General features: G+C 36.6%; 1 protein-coding gene across 1 annotated transcript in view; it reads left to right on the plus strand.

The window, feature by feature from the left end:
* LOC145672601 (structural maintenance of chromosomes protein 6-like) overlaps positions 1-14,176 on the plus strand; it is a 355,639-nt gene that overhangs the window by 37,614 nt on the left and 303,849 nt on the right. The window lies entirely within an intron of this gene.

The raw sequence follows: 14,176 nt of genomic DNA on the forward strand, positions 1-14,176 counted from the left end.
TATTTTCAGGTTAGTGTTCAAAGAGTAACTTATTTTTACCGGAACACTTTGTATAGACACTCGAACCATTGTGCAATATTATTAGTAGTTAGTGAATATAAATATCCAAAGATGAGAGTAATTGAGAGATATAACTAAGCTGAACAGAATTATATTAAAGGAGCGTAATTTTCATGAGTATTTTTTGAGATAATCGAAAAAATTCATTTCTTTGTAAATCTAAGAATTCATACTATACAATAACCATACCGAGTATTAAGGTGAAATTTGTTTTGAAGTTTTCTCTAATCAAGCTTTTCATTATGAAACTAACAAGATGACAGTACACAATATTGTAATATTCTGTTGGTAGAGTCAATAACATACACGACAGTTTAGCCTTTCACCACTTTATTATAAAAATCTTATATAATTATCATACAAAGTCTCAATAAAATCCTCTCAGCATATATTGTTGCCTCGGGTAGATAGGAAGGTGTCCTAGGCCAAAGCGGCCTCAAACAAGACTGGTGACTCCGCAACACATAGGAGTCTTAGGAGTAGGTATTGTAGGTTAATTCTCCGTAGCCCATTAGAAGCCTCGAGAGCAGGTATTGTAGGAGGATGACCAGTACCAGGCACTGATAACTTCTTACGGAAATACGGAAATAAATTAGAGATAAAGAGGGCCCCTTAGCAAGAAAGCTCGCTCCCTTGAGTGATGCACCAAGCTATATCTACGTGCACCTCTTACATGCACTTAGAAATCTAAAGCAGCGTGTAGAATGTTGTGTCGCGCCGCGGGTTTTATCCTAAGACATTTACCGGACAGTGTGTATTAGAGAAGGAAAGAATGGTAGAAAAGAAGATAGGAAAGCGCGTGAAGAATTTTTCACCTCACCATTGGCTTGGGTAGTAGGAGGGAAAACCCCGGAAACGCATGGAGTCCAGGGAAACCCCCTTTATCGGTCATGCACATGCTCAAGTTATTTACATGGTAAACCACACAAAGAAGGGGTGGAAAAAACATGTAAAAAGCATATTTTACTGTCTGTAATATTTCAAACTTTAAAAGATGGGTGTGATGTTAATATGTTAGATGTCTGTAGTTTCTTGGGCTAGTTTGGTTAGTGGGACATAATGTTATTTTTTTAGCATGCAATTTGGGCTTCTTCTTCTTCCCCATCATTCCGTTGCTGCCTGGTTTGGTTTTGTCTTGGCCGGTTTCTTCCTCTCTCTTCTTTGCTTTGGATCAATGTGTTCTGGATCTGGTATTTACATGTATCCGTTCGAACTGGTTATTGGCTGTAGGTGTGCATTTAGGATTTTCAGTGAGGCAATTTTGATATCTCTAGCTAGTTGTCTGCTGGTTTCTCGGATTGTAGCATTGCTTAGTAGGCTGGACACACACACTATGATCCTATTTGTGGCTTCTTTGATGGCTTAATTAACATATTGTTTGACGTGATGTGGTGCTGGTTCTAGTCTCTGCGGTTGTGGTTCTTTGGCTTGTTGTCTTGGCTTGTGTTTTTTTATGGTGTATGCGTCACATTTTGATGATCCTGATGTTGACTTTCCACGGTGTGCTTCTTTGTGAAGATAGTCCTTGTTTGCTGTGGAGGATCTGCATGACGAGGCCGTTTGGGGCAGCTGCCACTTCTGGTCCGATGTCCGTCCCTAGCACAAGTTGCGCAGAACATTCTTGAAATAGGTTTGCTGCAGGTGTTACTGTGTACATTTCCACAACGAAAACAAACTCTTTTTTGGTTGCACTGCTGTCTACGGTGCCCATACTGGTAACAGTTCCAGCATGGGTCTGGTCTTGCCTGTACTTCGGATTCTTCTACTCTGTGGTGCTTTCCCTTTATGTCTATTCCATGCATTATGAGAAAATGGACCTGTTCTGGATTTGTTGTGAAGACCTGTAGTAGCGGGAGTGGTCCATCTGCTGATTGTGTTCTTATGATGTTCGAGAATGCAATGCTCTGTTTGCGTAACTATAGTTTGATGGGTTCTAAATCTTCTTCTAGTGGTACCCCTTTTATTACATAAGTAAACGTTGTGGTTTTTGGCTTCTGTTTGCAGTTGGGACCAGTGTTTCTTTTCTCTTCTGGGCCTGGAAAGGGCCGGTTCTCCTGACTTTCTGGTTGAGCTGTCTTTCTTCTTCTTGATTTTACTTCTTTGAAGCTCCCAGCTTCTTCTTCTTCATTGTGGCTCTGAAAAGGGCCACTTTCTCTGTTTCTCATCTCGGTGAAAAAAGAGTTTTCTGCTCGCGGTGGTTTTGGGGCAAACTTTCTGTTAAAAGCATCGAGTTTCTCTTTAAAAGCCGGGGTAGCATACAAGTCTGCCTTCTTCTGTCGTTGCTGATCCTCTTCTTGGTTTCTCACCTGTGTTTGGTCTCTCTCTTTGTGTGCTGGTTGGTTTCTCACCTGTTAGGTTTTCCTGCGTGAGTGTAGTTCTGTGGCTCTGGAAAGGGCTACTTACTTCTTGTTCTTCAGAGCTCGGCACCTCCTCCCCATTGTCGATCACGCAGTAGACACCAAAATCTTCGTGGTTTAAGATGCGCTGGAATAGCTCTCGAACAAGCAGAGAGGGGACGTTTATCATAAATCTTTTTCTGACTTGGGTTACTTCCATCCCGGAAGCGTCCATTTTCTTCTTTATCTGGCTGATGACATCCTCTGAGGTCTCAAACCTGTGGCCAACGGAGTACATTACCACGGGTAGAAGTTCACTCTGTGCATTCTCTGGTTCAGCTGTGACGGTCCGGGCGCTGTATGTCCTCTTGGTTTGTTGGCTTCTCTGCGGTAGGGTTCAGCTGTCCCTCCTTCTTCTTAGCTGATTGCTTCTGCTTTGGCATCTCGGACTGTTATTGGTCTATGTTTGAGAGTGTGGCTCTAAAAAGGTCCGAATAACTATGTTGGGATTATGGAGCTAAAAAAAGGACCTTATTTGCTCTACTTTTAGTGTATTTTGTCTCTATGCGAACTAAAAAGAATAATACTGAGTTCTTGTCAGCCGACTGTCGGCAAAGCCTGTTCAACCTATACGGTCAGTGCGAATCTTGGTCTGCGATAGGGGGTCCAGCCGACAAAAACAATGTCTATTTCTCATAGAAAGCAGTGTGTGTAGGTCAATGTTGTGTTATTGAGTTCTTTATTCCGTAAATCTTCTCTCAGCAGCTTATCTGAAAAGACTGGCCGCTGGCTAACTTCTCTAAAATAACTCCTTCAGTTGGCACCGTTAGGTTTCCGGAGTATTAAACTGCAGGCCATCTGATCTCGAAGTTCTACGAAGACAAAATCTTCAACCGCTATCTTCTTTCTGTGCTCACTACTACTTCTGTCACTACACATGAGCGACCATGACGACTCTCCCCCACAAAAAATAACTTCTTGGTTCCAACGTCCTCTTTTATAGTCATCTTTTGGAGGAAGAACCTGTGGAGGGATGGTCGGATTTCTCCGTAGTTCTCCGTGTCCTCTTTGTCTCTTCCTGAAAATGAAATTTCCTTCCGTCCTCTGCCACTATTTGTTTACAATAATAGTAAACACGTGTGGGTGTACAAATCCTTGGAATATGTTTAATTAGATATAGCCTAACTTTATAATTAACACTATAACTTTAATTTTAGTTCAATTACAAAGTTTTATACAATTAAGACATATAGGCCTATCAATCGGTAGATGCCATAGAGCTAAACAGCTTGAGGGCAGAGTGGCACTCAGATATTTTATTGGGGGGTTCCAAAGTATGGGATGGTCCAATACTATATGATACTTTCCCCTATGCAGTATTGAACTGGTTACATTATACACCCAAAAAGTCGATGAGTAATTGCTAGTACTGCCACCATGGGCGCACCAAGAAAATTTTCTAGAGGGAGCTTCTACCTGGTTGCTATATTACGTTGATTTTTTGTATTAAGAAAATCATAAGAAATTTACGTTGTTGTTATAATCATGCGGCCATAGACAAGAACATAGACTTGTAAGAGTGTAGGAGAATGGTTGATAAAGATTTATGGCTAGTGGAAAGAATTTCGTCCTATTCGCTGCAGATGCCTCTCGCGTAACAACCATTACGCACAATAGTTATTAGGCAAGATGCATGTACTGGGAATAGGACGAAATTCTTGCAACTAGCAAATTTTTATACTTTTTATTCTTCAACGGTCTTGCAAGTCTGTTTTTCTATTCTACAATGAATGTTACAACATAGATTTTAACCCATTTAGGACTTAATGGAAATATATTCTTAGCGTGGAAACTATAATGACATAGATACTTTATTTAGAAGTATATAAAGGAGGTTTTATTTGATAAGGGCCATTTTTTGCCCAAGAGAGCCATCAAAAATAAAAGTGTTATTGGAAGCAAGTAAATTATAAAAAATATGAAGCTCAAGCAGTAAACTTTACATTTGTGTACAATTGTGGAGGAAGTCACAGCAAGAACCCCGGAAATAAGGCATTTTTAAAAATATTTTCCCTTTTTAGGCGTTTTTTGTCTATTTTTCTATGAAGCAATTGATGAAGCACACTACACACACTTGCTTACAAGCTTAGCTACTCTAATTTTTACACCAAAATTTTATATTGGTTTAAATGGAAAATGACATACAACCACTTTTCTTCAAGTGCCTGAGGTATAGGAATTGTCCTAAGAGTTTTCTGAAGAAACGAATTGCATTTTCCTCTTGTTTATCGCAAAAATATCCAGTACCTTATTTCGAAAATCAGATGCCTTGGCTCGTACCCGTACTCTATGTACACTAAGGAGGCACAAACTTGAGAGTCGTTCTTCTCCCATCGTGCTTCTCAACCACGTTTTAACACGACGAAGAGTTCTGAAACAACGTTCAACGGTGCACGTTGTTGGTGGGATCGTCTGGTAGTAAATAAACGTGGTCCGAACTGCTGGGTAGAACGAAGTTTCAAGTAACAGTTCATGAATTCTCATTTTTCTGGGCACTCTTTCTTATCCCACAAGTCAAACCATAATCTTGCTTCGATTGTCAAGTTTTGAATTTTGTAAAATTATTCTAATTTCTTAACGCACTTAATGAAACTTTCTTTTCCCATCTTCTTCATCAAATGCGGATGTAGAAGTCCCTCAGTAAAAGGCACTTTGTTCCTTTTGTCGAATAGTGTTGTCAGGGTTGTTAACAATGAGTCTACGTAACTATTATATATTATTATTCTGAAATAATCCATCGGTGTCTCTTAATGGATGCTCGTAAAGTCTGTCTTTTAACCACCCTTGGTACTTTCAAATCAACGTCAAGTTCTCCACAAATCTGTCTTATTTTTTCATAAATATTTAGAAATTCTTCATCATTTTGTCTGTGTTTAATGAATGTGTCATGTAACTCTGTATTTATATAGTTGTAGACGGTATGTAGATCACACTCAACATCTTGAAGTTTATTTACAATTGGTTCTAAGTAGGAAGAGAATCTGGCAATTATATGGAGGAAAATTATGAAGTAGCAGAGGAGGTTGCGTTGTCAAGCTGGCTGGCTTTAGATTGAGTGTTTTGGTTTAGAGAAGGATCTGTTGAAAATACACTTAGAGCGTTTTTTATTGCCAAGAAATTCTCTTTAAATATTCTAATGGACTTGTGCTTTTGAGACCATCGTGTATCACTAAACATTGGAATGTTTGATATCATTTTTCTCCTTAAAACACTGTCTCTGAAAAATCGAGTTACTTCTTTTACTGTTCCAACGGTATTTCTGACTTCTTCAACGCTGTTCAGGTCGTTTAGTACTAAATTTAACCTATGGGAGACACAGTGAAAGTACACTGCCTTAGGATATTTTTCTCTTAATCTTGCTTGCACTGCAGTTTCATGCTCAGCCATTGTTGTGCAGCCATCAAACCCTAATCTAACAAACTTATCGATGTCAAGGTCTAATTTTGCAACAAATTCTACTAAAGAATTTGTTAAACCTTCGACATTCAGAGCCTTAAGTTCCGAAAATTCGAAAAATTCTTCATTTACTATATAGCATCTAAATTCTTTTCTGATATATCTCACTCCGATGGATAGCTGTTCCTTTCCACTTATGTCTGCACTTTCATCTGCTAGCAGGGAAAATGCTACTGACTCATTAACCTCCTTTACTATTTCGTCCTGTAAAACACTGCCGCATATATTAATCAGTTCATTTTGCACACGATGTGAAGTGTACTTCGCATTTCCTTTGTGATGTAGTTAGTGTTCTTCAAGTAATTTATCACCCAACTGAACCCTAAAAGTGAGGAGGTCTTCAAAATTTCCCTGGTTAGCTGTTTTCCCGCGAATAGATATGTCATGCATACCGCAGAAAATTAAACTGTTAATAATGGAATTTAGCTTTTTTCGATTTTCATCTATTTTATCTGTAACCCCTTTATCTAATTTCTCTATAACACTCTTTCATCCAGGTTACTGAATCAGAAAGACTTTGGCTTTACTAATGAACTCGACATGCCACTGACTGCTTTCATGAATGCGTGCATCTTCATGAAAATGTTTATAATTTTGATGTGTCGTAATAACAAATGCTCCGAACGAAACTCTCTTTAGAGTTGGCCTAAACAGAACACAATATTTGCACAGTCCGCCTTTTAGTTTAGGGGAATACACAAGCCAAGAGTAGGCATCAAGCCAACTGTGTTGAACACTACGTTTGCTTTTACGTCCCTTCCCGAAGTCAATAGTATCTTGCTTCAAGTTATGAGTAGAGAATCGAACACGTGCATCAGTAAGCAACTGATATCTGAAATTATCCGTAAGGCCAACTTCATTTGTATATCCATCTAAATCATAGCTTTGATAAGTTATATATTGCATAGCGACTAGCGAGGTTTGTCTTGCTGGTATCGATGATGTTGAAGGCAAGCTCGTGTGGTCTGCATCTTTTGATAAACATGGCGTCAATTCCATTGAGGTCAAGTGCACTGGAGTAGAAGAAGTTGTTAATGGTATCGCTGAAGTATCTGTATATAAACAAAAAACCAGAAGTTGCTAAAGAAGCCACCGCAGGCAGCCGTACTGTTTCTGGAATATTGGTTTCTTGACTTTTTTTTACTGCCCAAGCGAGCAACTTTGGAGCAACCTCATCTTTGGGTCGGAAGTAATTCCTTATATCCATGTGGAATCCCTGAAACAAAATAGCAGAACCTATTATATATATATATATATATATATATATATATATATATATATATATATATATATATATATATATATATATATATATATATAGTCAAAACCGTTTATAACAACATTGCTTTTAATGATGTATTGAATATAATGTCGAAATCTAACGGTCCCGTCTAAATCCTATATAAAATCTATTTTAAAAAATCGCTTAGTGCGACATTGCTTATTACGACGTATCGTATAATACGATCTATTTTTACCACATCGGAGAAATGCGTCGGCTATAACGTTCAATTTTGATTTTTGTTTGTTACGTCTTTGAAGATGCTGAAAACAATGTAAGGTTTATTTTGAAACACTTGTTTTCAGTATATTATAGATATCTAATTAGTATGTCTGTTAAATAGTCCAGGCAAGCATCGCACTTAAACTGTTTTTACTTTTTCCTCATTTATTGTAAGTTATTATATTTTATTACCATGCAGTTATTGCTGTACGTACTGTTTAAACAGAAGAAAAATCCTCTTCATTCCTACTCCACAAATATTGTATTGCATGTACCGTATTTGAGTTGCTTTTTTCTGAAGTTTTAGCTTTATTCTGCACATTAACCTTGTAAGTGCACAGCTTAAAATTTAGATTCGAAATTTTCAGCAAGAAAACAAAAACCCGCTTTGTGCGGCTGTCGGGTATAACGACCTTAAATTTGCGGCCTCTTCAGAGTTGTTATAACCGGTTTCGACTGTATTATAAATATCGTCGCTGCGCCTCGACGAACCACTATGTAACATTTTTGTCGGAAATGAGTTATGCCGTGCAAATAAACCTGAAATCTGTCACGTAGGTTATCTTGTAATGTGATCAGTGAATATTCAATTGTTTCGCCACACCAACGAAAAATAATAGATTGAAAGTAAGGGCTTCAAGTTCTCTTTACGTACGAATTGATCCTGTATGGGCTTATAAATGCTCAAAAGATTAACCGACATGCGCTACGTAAACACAAAAATAGTAATATAATCAGTGTTGCCAGAGCTACTGATTTTGCAGGAGATCTCCTGCTTTTTCTACGTTCTACTGATCTACTGTGAATGAAAATGAAAAGTGAACAATCTTCTGCTTTTTCCTTACTTCGAGAAGTTTAAGAAATATGTTATTGTTAATATTGAATTTTCATTTTTCTTACATAAAAAGAGGAAATTTCTCTGTATCTATACACAAAGTTCTGTAGCGCAAATAGTTATGGAGTTTTGATGTATATAATATGAATACAAGGATACAACTATATGTCATCTTGTATATGCATGATGGTTGACGATCTTTATGACTTACTGTAAGATTTACGAGTAAGTGTTGTTTAGATTGGGACTTGGGTTGGAAGCAGGGTAAAAGTGAGGTGTATGCTGGGGGATGCCGTTACCACACTTCTAAAAATATCTATGGTGTCCCCCACTTCCTAAAAAATTACAGTAAATAAACATAGGCAAGGAGGACGGCCTACGGCCTATCATGCGTCACCCTACTATTTCAGGACCATTTTACCCCTGGTTGGAAGAGTAGCTTAGATCACTTTTCCACGATCGACAGCTCTTATTTTGAACTAATTAAAATTCAAATTTATGTTGTGTATGTATTGTTTTATTTTGAAATTAAAGTAATAATGAATTCTGGACCTCTTATTTTGACCGCTGTCCCCTTAATAATGGCCATTTTTTGGTCCCCTGCATTTGCACTCAAATACCGCCACTTTATGTGTCTACTGCTTTCTCCTGTTTTTTTATATTCGAATCTTCTGCTTTTTCAACTGATCGGTCTGGTAACACTGAATATAATATTGTTTAAGTAAGCTGCAACAATGTCCAGTACATAATATGAGAAGAACCAATTTTATTATATTTTTCGTGCATATTTGGCAAAATTTTAAGAGTTTGGAACGTTTCTTACTTCTCCTGAAAAGTTGTAGTTTTAAACTCATAGTGGTTCTTCGAGGCGCAGCGACGATATCATATATTAAATATATATAATTTATATTATATTCGATTGTATGTACTTACAAATAGTAATTTATTTTCAATTGTTACTAGTATATGGCTTCCTTCAGTAGAACAAATTGCTTTTATTGGTGATAGGTCTAAATATCGAACACATCGATTGTTTTCCTGAAATTGCAGGTGTATACCTTTTCCCTTAGGTGTATTGCAATGACTTTACAATATGTAATACATTGGCTTATTGAGAGCATATGAGAATGAAACGAAGTGTTTTGTACACTCCGTATCGAAAAAATTCATCTATGCTACATCTATGCGAAAGATAAACTTTTTCTTTCGAGCATTTGTAACTTTTCATTACGATACAGTTTGAACTTTTAATATAGGGAATTTCTGATATAAATTTAGCAGCAAAATAGCACTCATTAAATTTTCTCTTTCTTTCTTCCTTTTTCTTTTCGTTTCGTTTGTTCTTTTTGTTCAGTTTGCATTAGTAGTCTGAAATGTAGGATATGATCAACGCTACCTACTGGGCTTATTAGAATGTATTTTGAATCAGTATGTGCAATGAACACTACCGAATTTGCAATCGAACTACGCGGAAACAAAGCATGTGTGTTTAACTTTTCACATTATCCTAGATGTGTCTCGGAGATCTACAGTTCTAGTGAAAATCGAATATGCTATCCCGTATGAAAGTGACTTAATGAACGTTTAGAACATCCTCTATATATTGAATATTTCTGAAAAATATGTAAAAACAAACGTTATTTCTATATTACTGTTGGATTTCTGGAAATGGAACTTTATAATGTTAGATACTTTTCTTGCTACGTTTGAATTCCACATTTTTAACTGTTCTCTCTATTCGTTCCTTCTCTCCTCTTCTCTCTCTGTCTCATTTCTGAATCTCTATGTAATAGACATCCATTGTTTTGAATTTTTCATTGCATGTGTTTCAGTTTCTCCCACATCAACTTATGAATCTTGTTTCGGATCGGTTTTGTTATTTAATTTTATCGAAACTAATACATGTGTAGTTTGAAATTAGAATTGCGCTCATGTTGTTAGTTAGTTTTAGTATGAAAGAGAAGAAAGGAGGAGAGAGAGGGGGTTTCTTTATCTGACACGATTATGAGATAAGAAAGTGTATATTGGGTGGCCTAACTGCGCGGCGTTAGCTGTTGCATTTTTTGATGCCGAGTGTACAATAATAGCAGAAAGACGATTATCTCCGATGTATTCTAATTGCCTTTTAGTGAAATTATTACAGGCTCTGATATGCTCTTTAATATAATATGAATTCAATATCGGAGCAAGATGTTTGGGCGCAATCTACTTAAAATGGGTTATAATGTTTTTCATAACGAGAACCCGGTTGTTTTCAGAGTAAAAGCCTTCAAAATAGGCACTAATATCACAAAAACTCTGTTATAAAAAATAACTGCACAACTTAAGAAATTCAAAAAGATGAAATTTGACCCCAATTTTCTTTTAAAAATCTTGAAAAACTAAATTTTCCTTACGTTATATTATGCCATATGGTAAGTAGTCACTGGAAGTCTCAGTTGCATTAAATGCTTAGGCCTAGTTTAGTTCTAGTAAATTTTTGTATAATGCAGAATGAAAAATCTTATGTTACATTTAAGATGACATTATCATTACAAGACGGAATTATGGGCCATACCCAGCAAGATTCTACAATATCAACAGTTTCAAAATTCTGTACAATAGCGCGAATTATTTTATCTGCCTGAATATATTTTCTTCTTTCCTTTAAAGGGTCTCCTCCTCGAAGCATTGTCTCGTACAGTAAGTCCTGCTTTTTTATGTCTTCCGAAGTGCGTTGATAAACCGCCAATTCGACCAATATCGTTCCTTTATGTTAGATATCTTATAAAGGACAGAAGTTTATTTTGGGGTATCACAGGCTGCCTACAATAAACATTATTTGCACCACTCTTCCTATTTCAATGTATAGTTAGTGCCTATTTTTATGAAATCTGACATAACTTTCTGTTAATACAATAGTCAACTATCCGGCCTAACGGGCATATCGAATAACAAAAAAGCATTGAAAAAAATACTCACTTCCTGAACAACTCATACCTAACATTAAAAACATCATTTTTATTTCAAAACTAGCCCTCCTTATTCATTTTTTCTGACCTCTTGGTACAGGCCAGTATTTAATAAAAAAATTTATGTTTTGTACCATGCACTTTAATAATTTATTATAGAAAAAGAAAATGCAAAAATGAAAATATGTACAGTATTGCACACATTTTAAGTCACATCTTTAAAATAAGTAAACATAAACAAAATTTTTTACACAAATTACATATTAAAAAAATTAATTATTAAAAAAAATTATTTCAAAACTAAGTCGCACAGTACGGAGATCGGATACTAGAGAATCGAATAGTCGAGAGTTTGCTGCAATTCCTTCCTTTTTTGTCAACTGGTAGAGATAGGTTGTGCATGATGTACAGGAACTTTGCTGTGTTCAAGATGTTACTTTTAGTTTTTGCAAAATTATTATGGAAGTTTTTCGAAATTTCCAGAACCTATTTTCATATTTTGGTGCCTAAACATCCGGGTTCTAGTTGTGAAATACAGTATATGTAGGTAGGTAAACCTATTTGTGTAATAGGTTTTGCGTCCAAAGGTTTCGCGCCCAAATATTGTGGACCCTTCAATATTGAGTATTTCGCTGTGTCGTTCTGTGCAATATACTCCAGGATATGGGTTCGATGTATTTTGTTACGGTGAATTCAAATTTTGAAACCCCAGAATGATTGATCGTATCAATTTTGTTTATGGGCGAAAAACCTTAGCAATTTTGGATACGGAATACACACGTAAAACAGCCGTACTAGAAAAAAAAGTTCTGTACAGTGGACCCCATGGTATGGATTCGATGTATTTTGTTACGGTGAATCCAAATTTCGAAACCCCAGGACAGTTGACTCTGTCAAGTTTGTATTATTGCCGAAAAATCTGTCTTTCCCTATCCAAAGTCCCTCTCGTTTTTCAACCATAAAACAAAATTCACGGACACGGTCAATCGTCCTGAATTTCGAAATTTGGATTCGGCATAGCAAGATACATCGAATCCATTCCCTGGGGTCCACTGCATATAAATTTTTTTTGTATGATTGTGTTAAACGTATATTCCCTATCCAAAATCTCTAAAGTTTTTCGGTCATAAAACAGCGTTACTAGTATGATACCATCACAAGTGCCATTGAAAATCGTGTCATTGCCACAACTCACTTCTTTCCACAACCATTCCCAGGACGCATACTCACCATCGCTGACTCATTTGCTCCATTCGTACGCAATCCCGCGCTAATACACAGGTCCACCAGCTTCGCCCTGCTTCGACTCGGTTAGGTAGCATTCGTACTTTTTAGTTGCCACCTAGCACAGGTTTCTTTGTTTCTTGCACTGTAGTTTTTATGCTACACATCCGAAAGTCGTATTTAGACACAAATTGTAAAAGAATTGTAATTTTTCAACAATTTCTTCTGGTGGCTCCCTTGAATTTTATCTATGCGAAGAGAGATATTTTCATGTCGTCCAGCAAAAACCTTTTAGTAAACAATAAGGAGGAAATCAGTGAAAAAATTATAATTTTTCAATTCTTTCTAGTGGTGCACCAAAAGTAGACCTGTATGTTCAAAGTTTACTATTTGCGTCAAACACATTTCAAATATTTACCATGCGGTTGTACTCTAATTATTTGTGATGATAATACAACAAGTAGGAAGTATCCAAGCAGTCATTTTTGATGACTATTTATATCATTCAGAATTACGTTAAGGCACTCATCAAAATTTGAGAGGAATTTAAAAATATATGTCAGAGCTGAATTTCTTCCAAAAACAGCAGAAGAGTAGTGCTCTTTTTGCCGGTTTTTAACTCCTCTTCATTACCAGTATGCTTCAACTCTACAACTACAACAGTTAAGCTTACGACAGTACAGCAACTTGTACACTTGATTTTATATTCTTAATTACTGAGACAAATAATACTGACCTGTACGCAATATCGGTGTATCTTAAGATTTTTATTGGAATATCATTTAATCTTAGTGGCACCTTAAGAATTGAATAGAATACAAAGGCCCTGAAAATGGTTACTTTGTCTGTTACCAATAGCAACTATCATTGCCGGTAGTTAGATAGAAAGGGTGGCAAAGCCACTTATTGGCTGAAGTGGGGTTACTAACTCTTCTGACCGGTATCAACTACTAACCTTATTGATTTAGACACGATCAAACTTTCCATCCAATCTTCATGCATGTAATCCTGTATGGGCGTTTTCCTCACTCCACCAGATATTGCTATTGTTAGAGGCACGTTATTTTTGTTTGTAGGTAGAACAGTTCCACACTACATTATCACATGCGGAAAATGTAGAACGTGGTACTATGCTACCTATAAATGAAAAGAACTTGTATCTATCGGTTGGAATGAAAAAAAAAAATGCCATACGGGTCCAAGTGCTGGAAATATACATTATACACTTTCGTGACCCAGGGGGGCGGGCCCCATGCCCCCTTCGGGCGTTCATGACTGCCACCTATATTGTAAGAAAAAATATAGAACCAGATTCTATAGATGAAGTGTTGTATTCAGATGAAGTGTAAGATCAAGTCTTATGGCTACAGCAATCATTTGTCTGCTAAACAAAAAATCGTTTTATTAACAAAGTGTACAAATGTGTATGTCGAGTACTTCTAAGCCTGTCTCTCTATTTGTAAAAATTGGGAGAACGTAGTGTGCTTGACCAAACCCACTCAATTCAGTCATGTATGCTATAATACGAGTAAGAATTATTACTTTATTATTTGAAAACAGTGACATTGCTTTAACACAGTTGGTAGAAAGCAAATTATTATACGTGCAGTTTTACAATAAGCCATTAAAGACAAAATCAAACTCACTCTAATTGCTCTATATCCAGATAACCACTTAGACCTTCAATACTCGTGGACACCATTAAGGTCATTTATGGAGAAACATGGCGCGGGATCATTTTGAGTGGGAG

This window comes from Thermobia domestica, chromosome 16, assembly GCF_964235325.1.
Source record: "Thermobia domestica chromosome 16, izTheDome1.hap1.1, whole genome shotgun sequence".
NCBI classification, from domain to species: Eukaryota; Metazoa; Arthropoda; class Insecta; order Zygentoma; family Lepismatidae; genus Thermobia; species Thermobia domestica.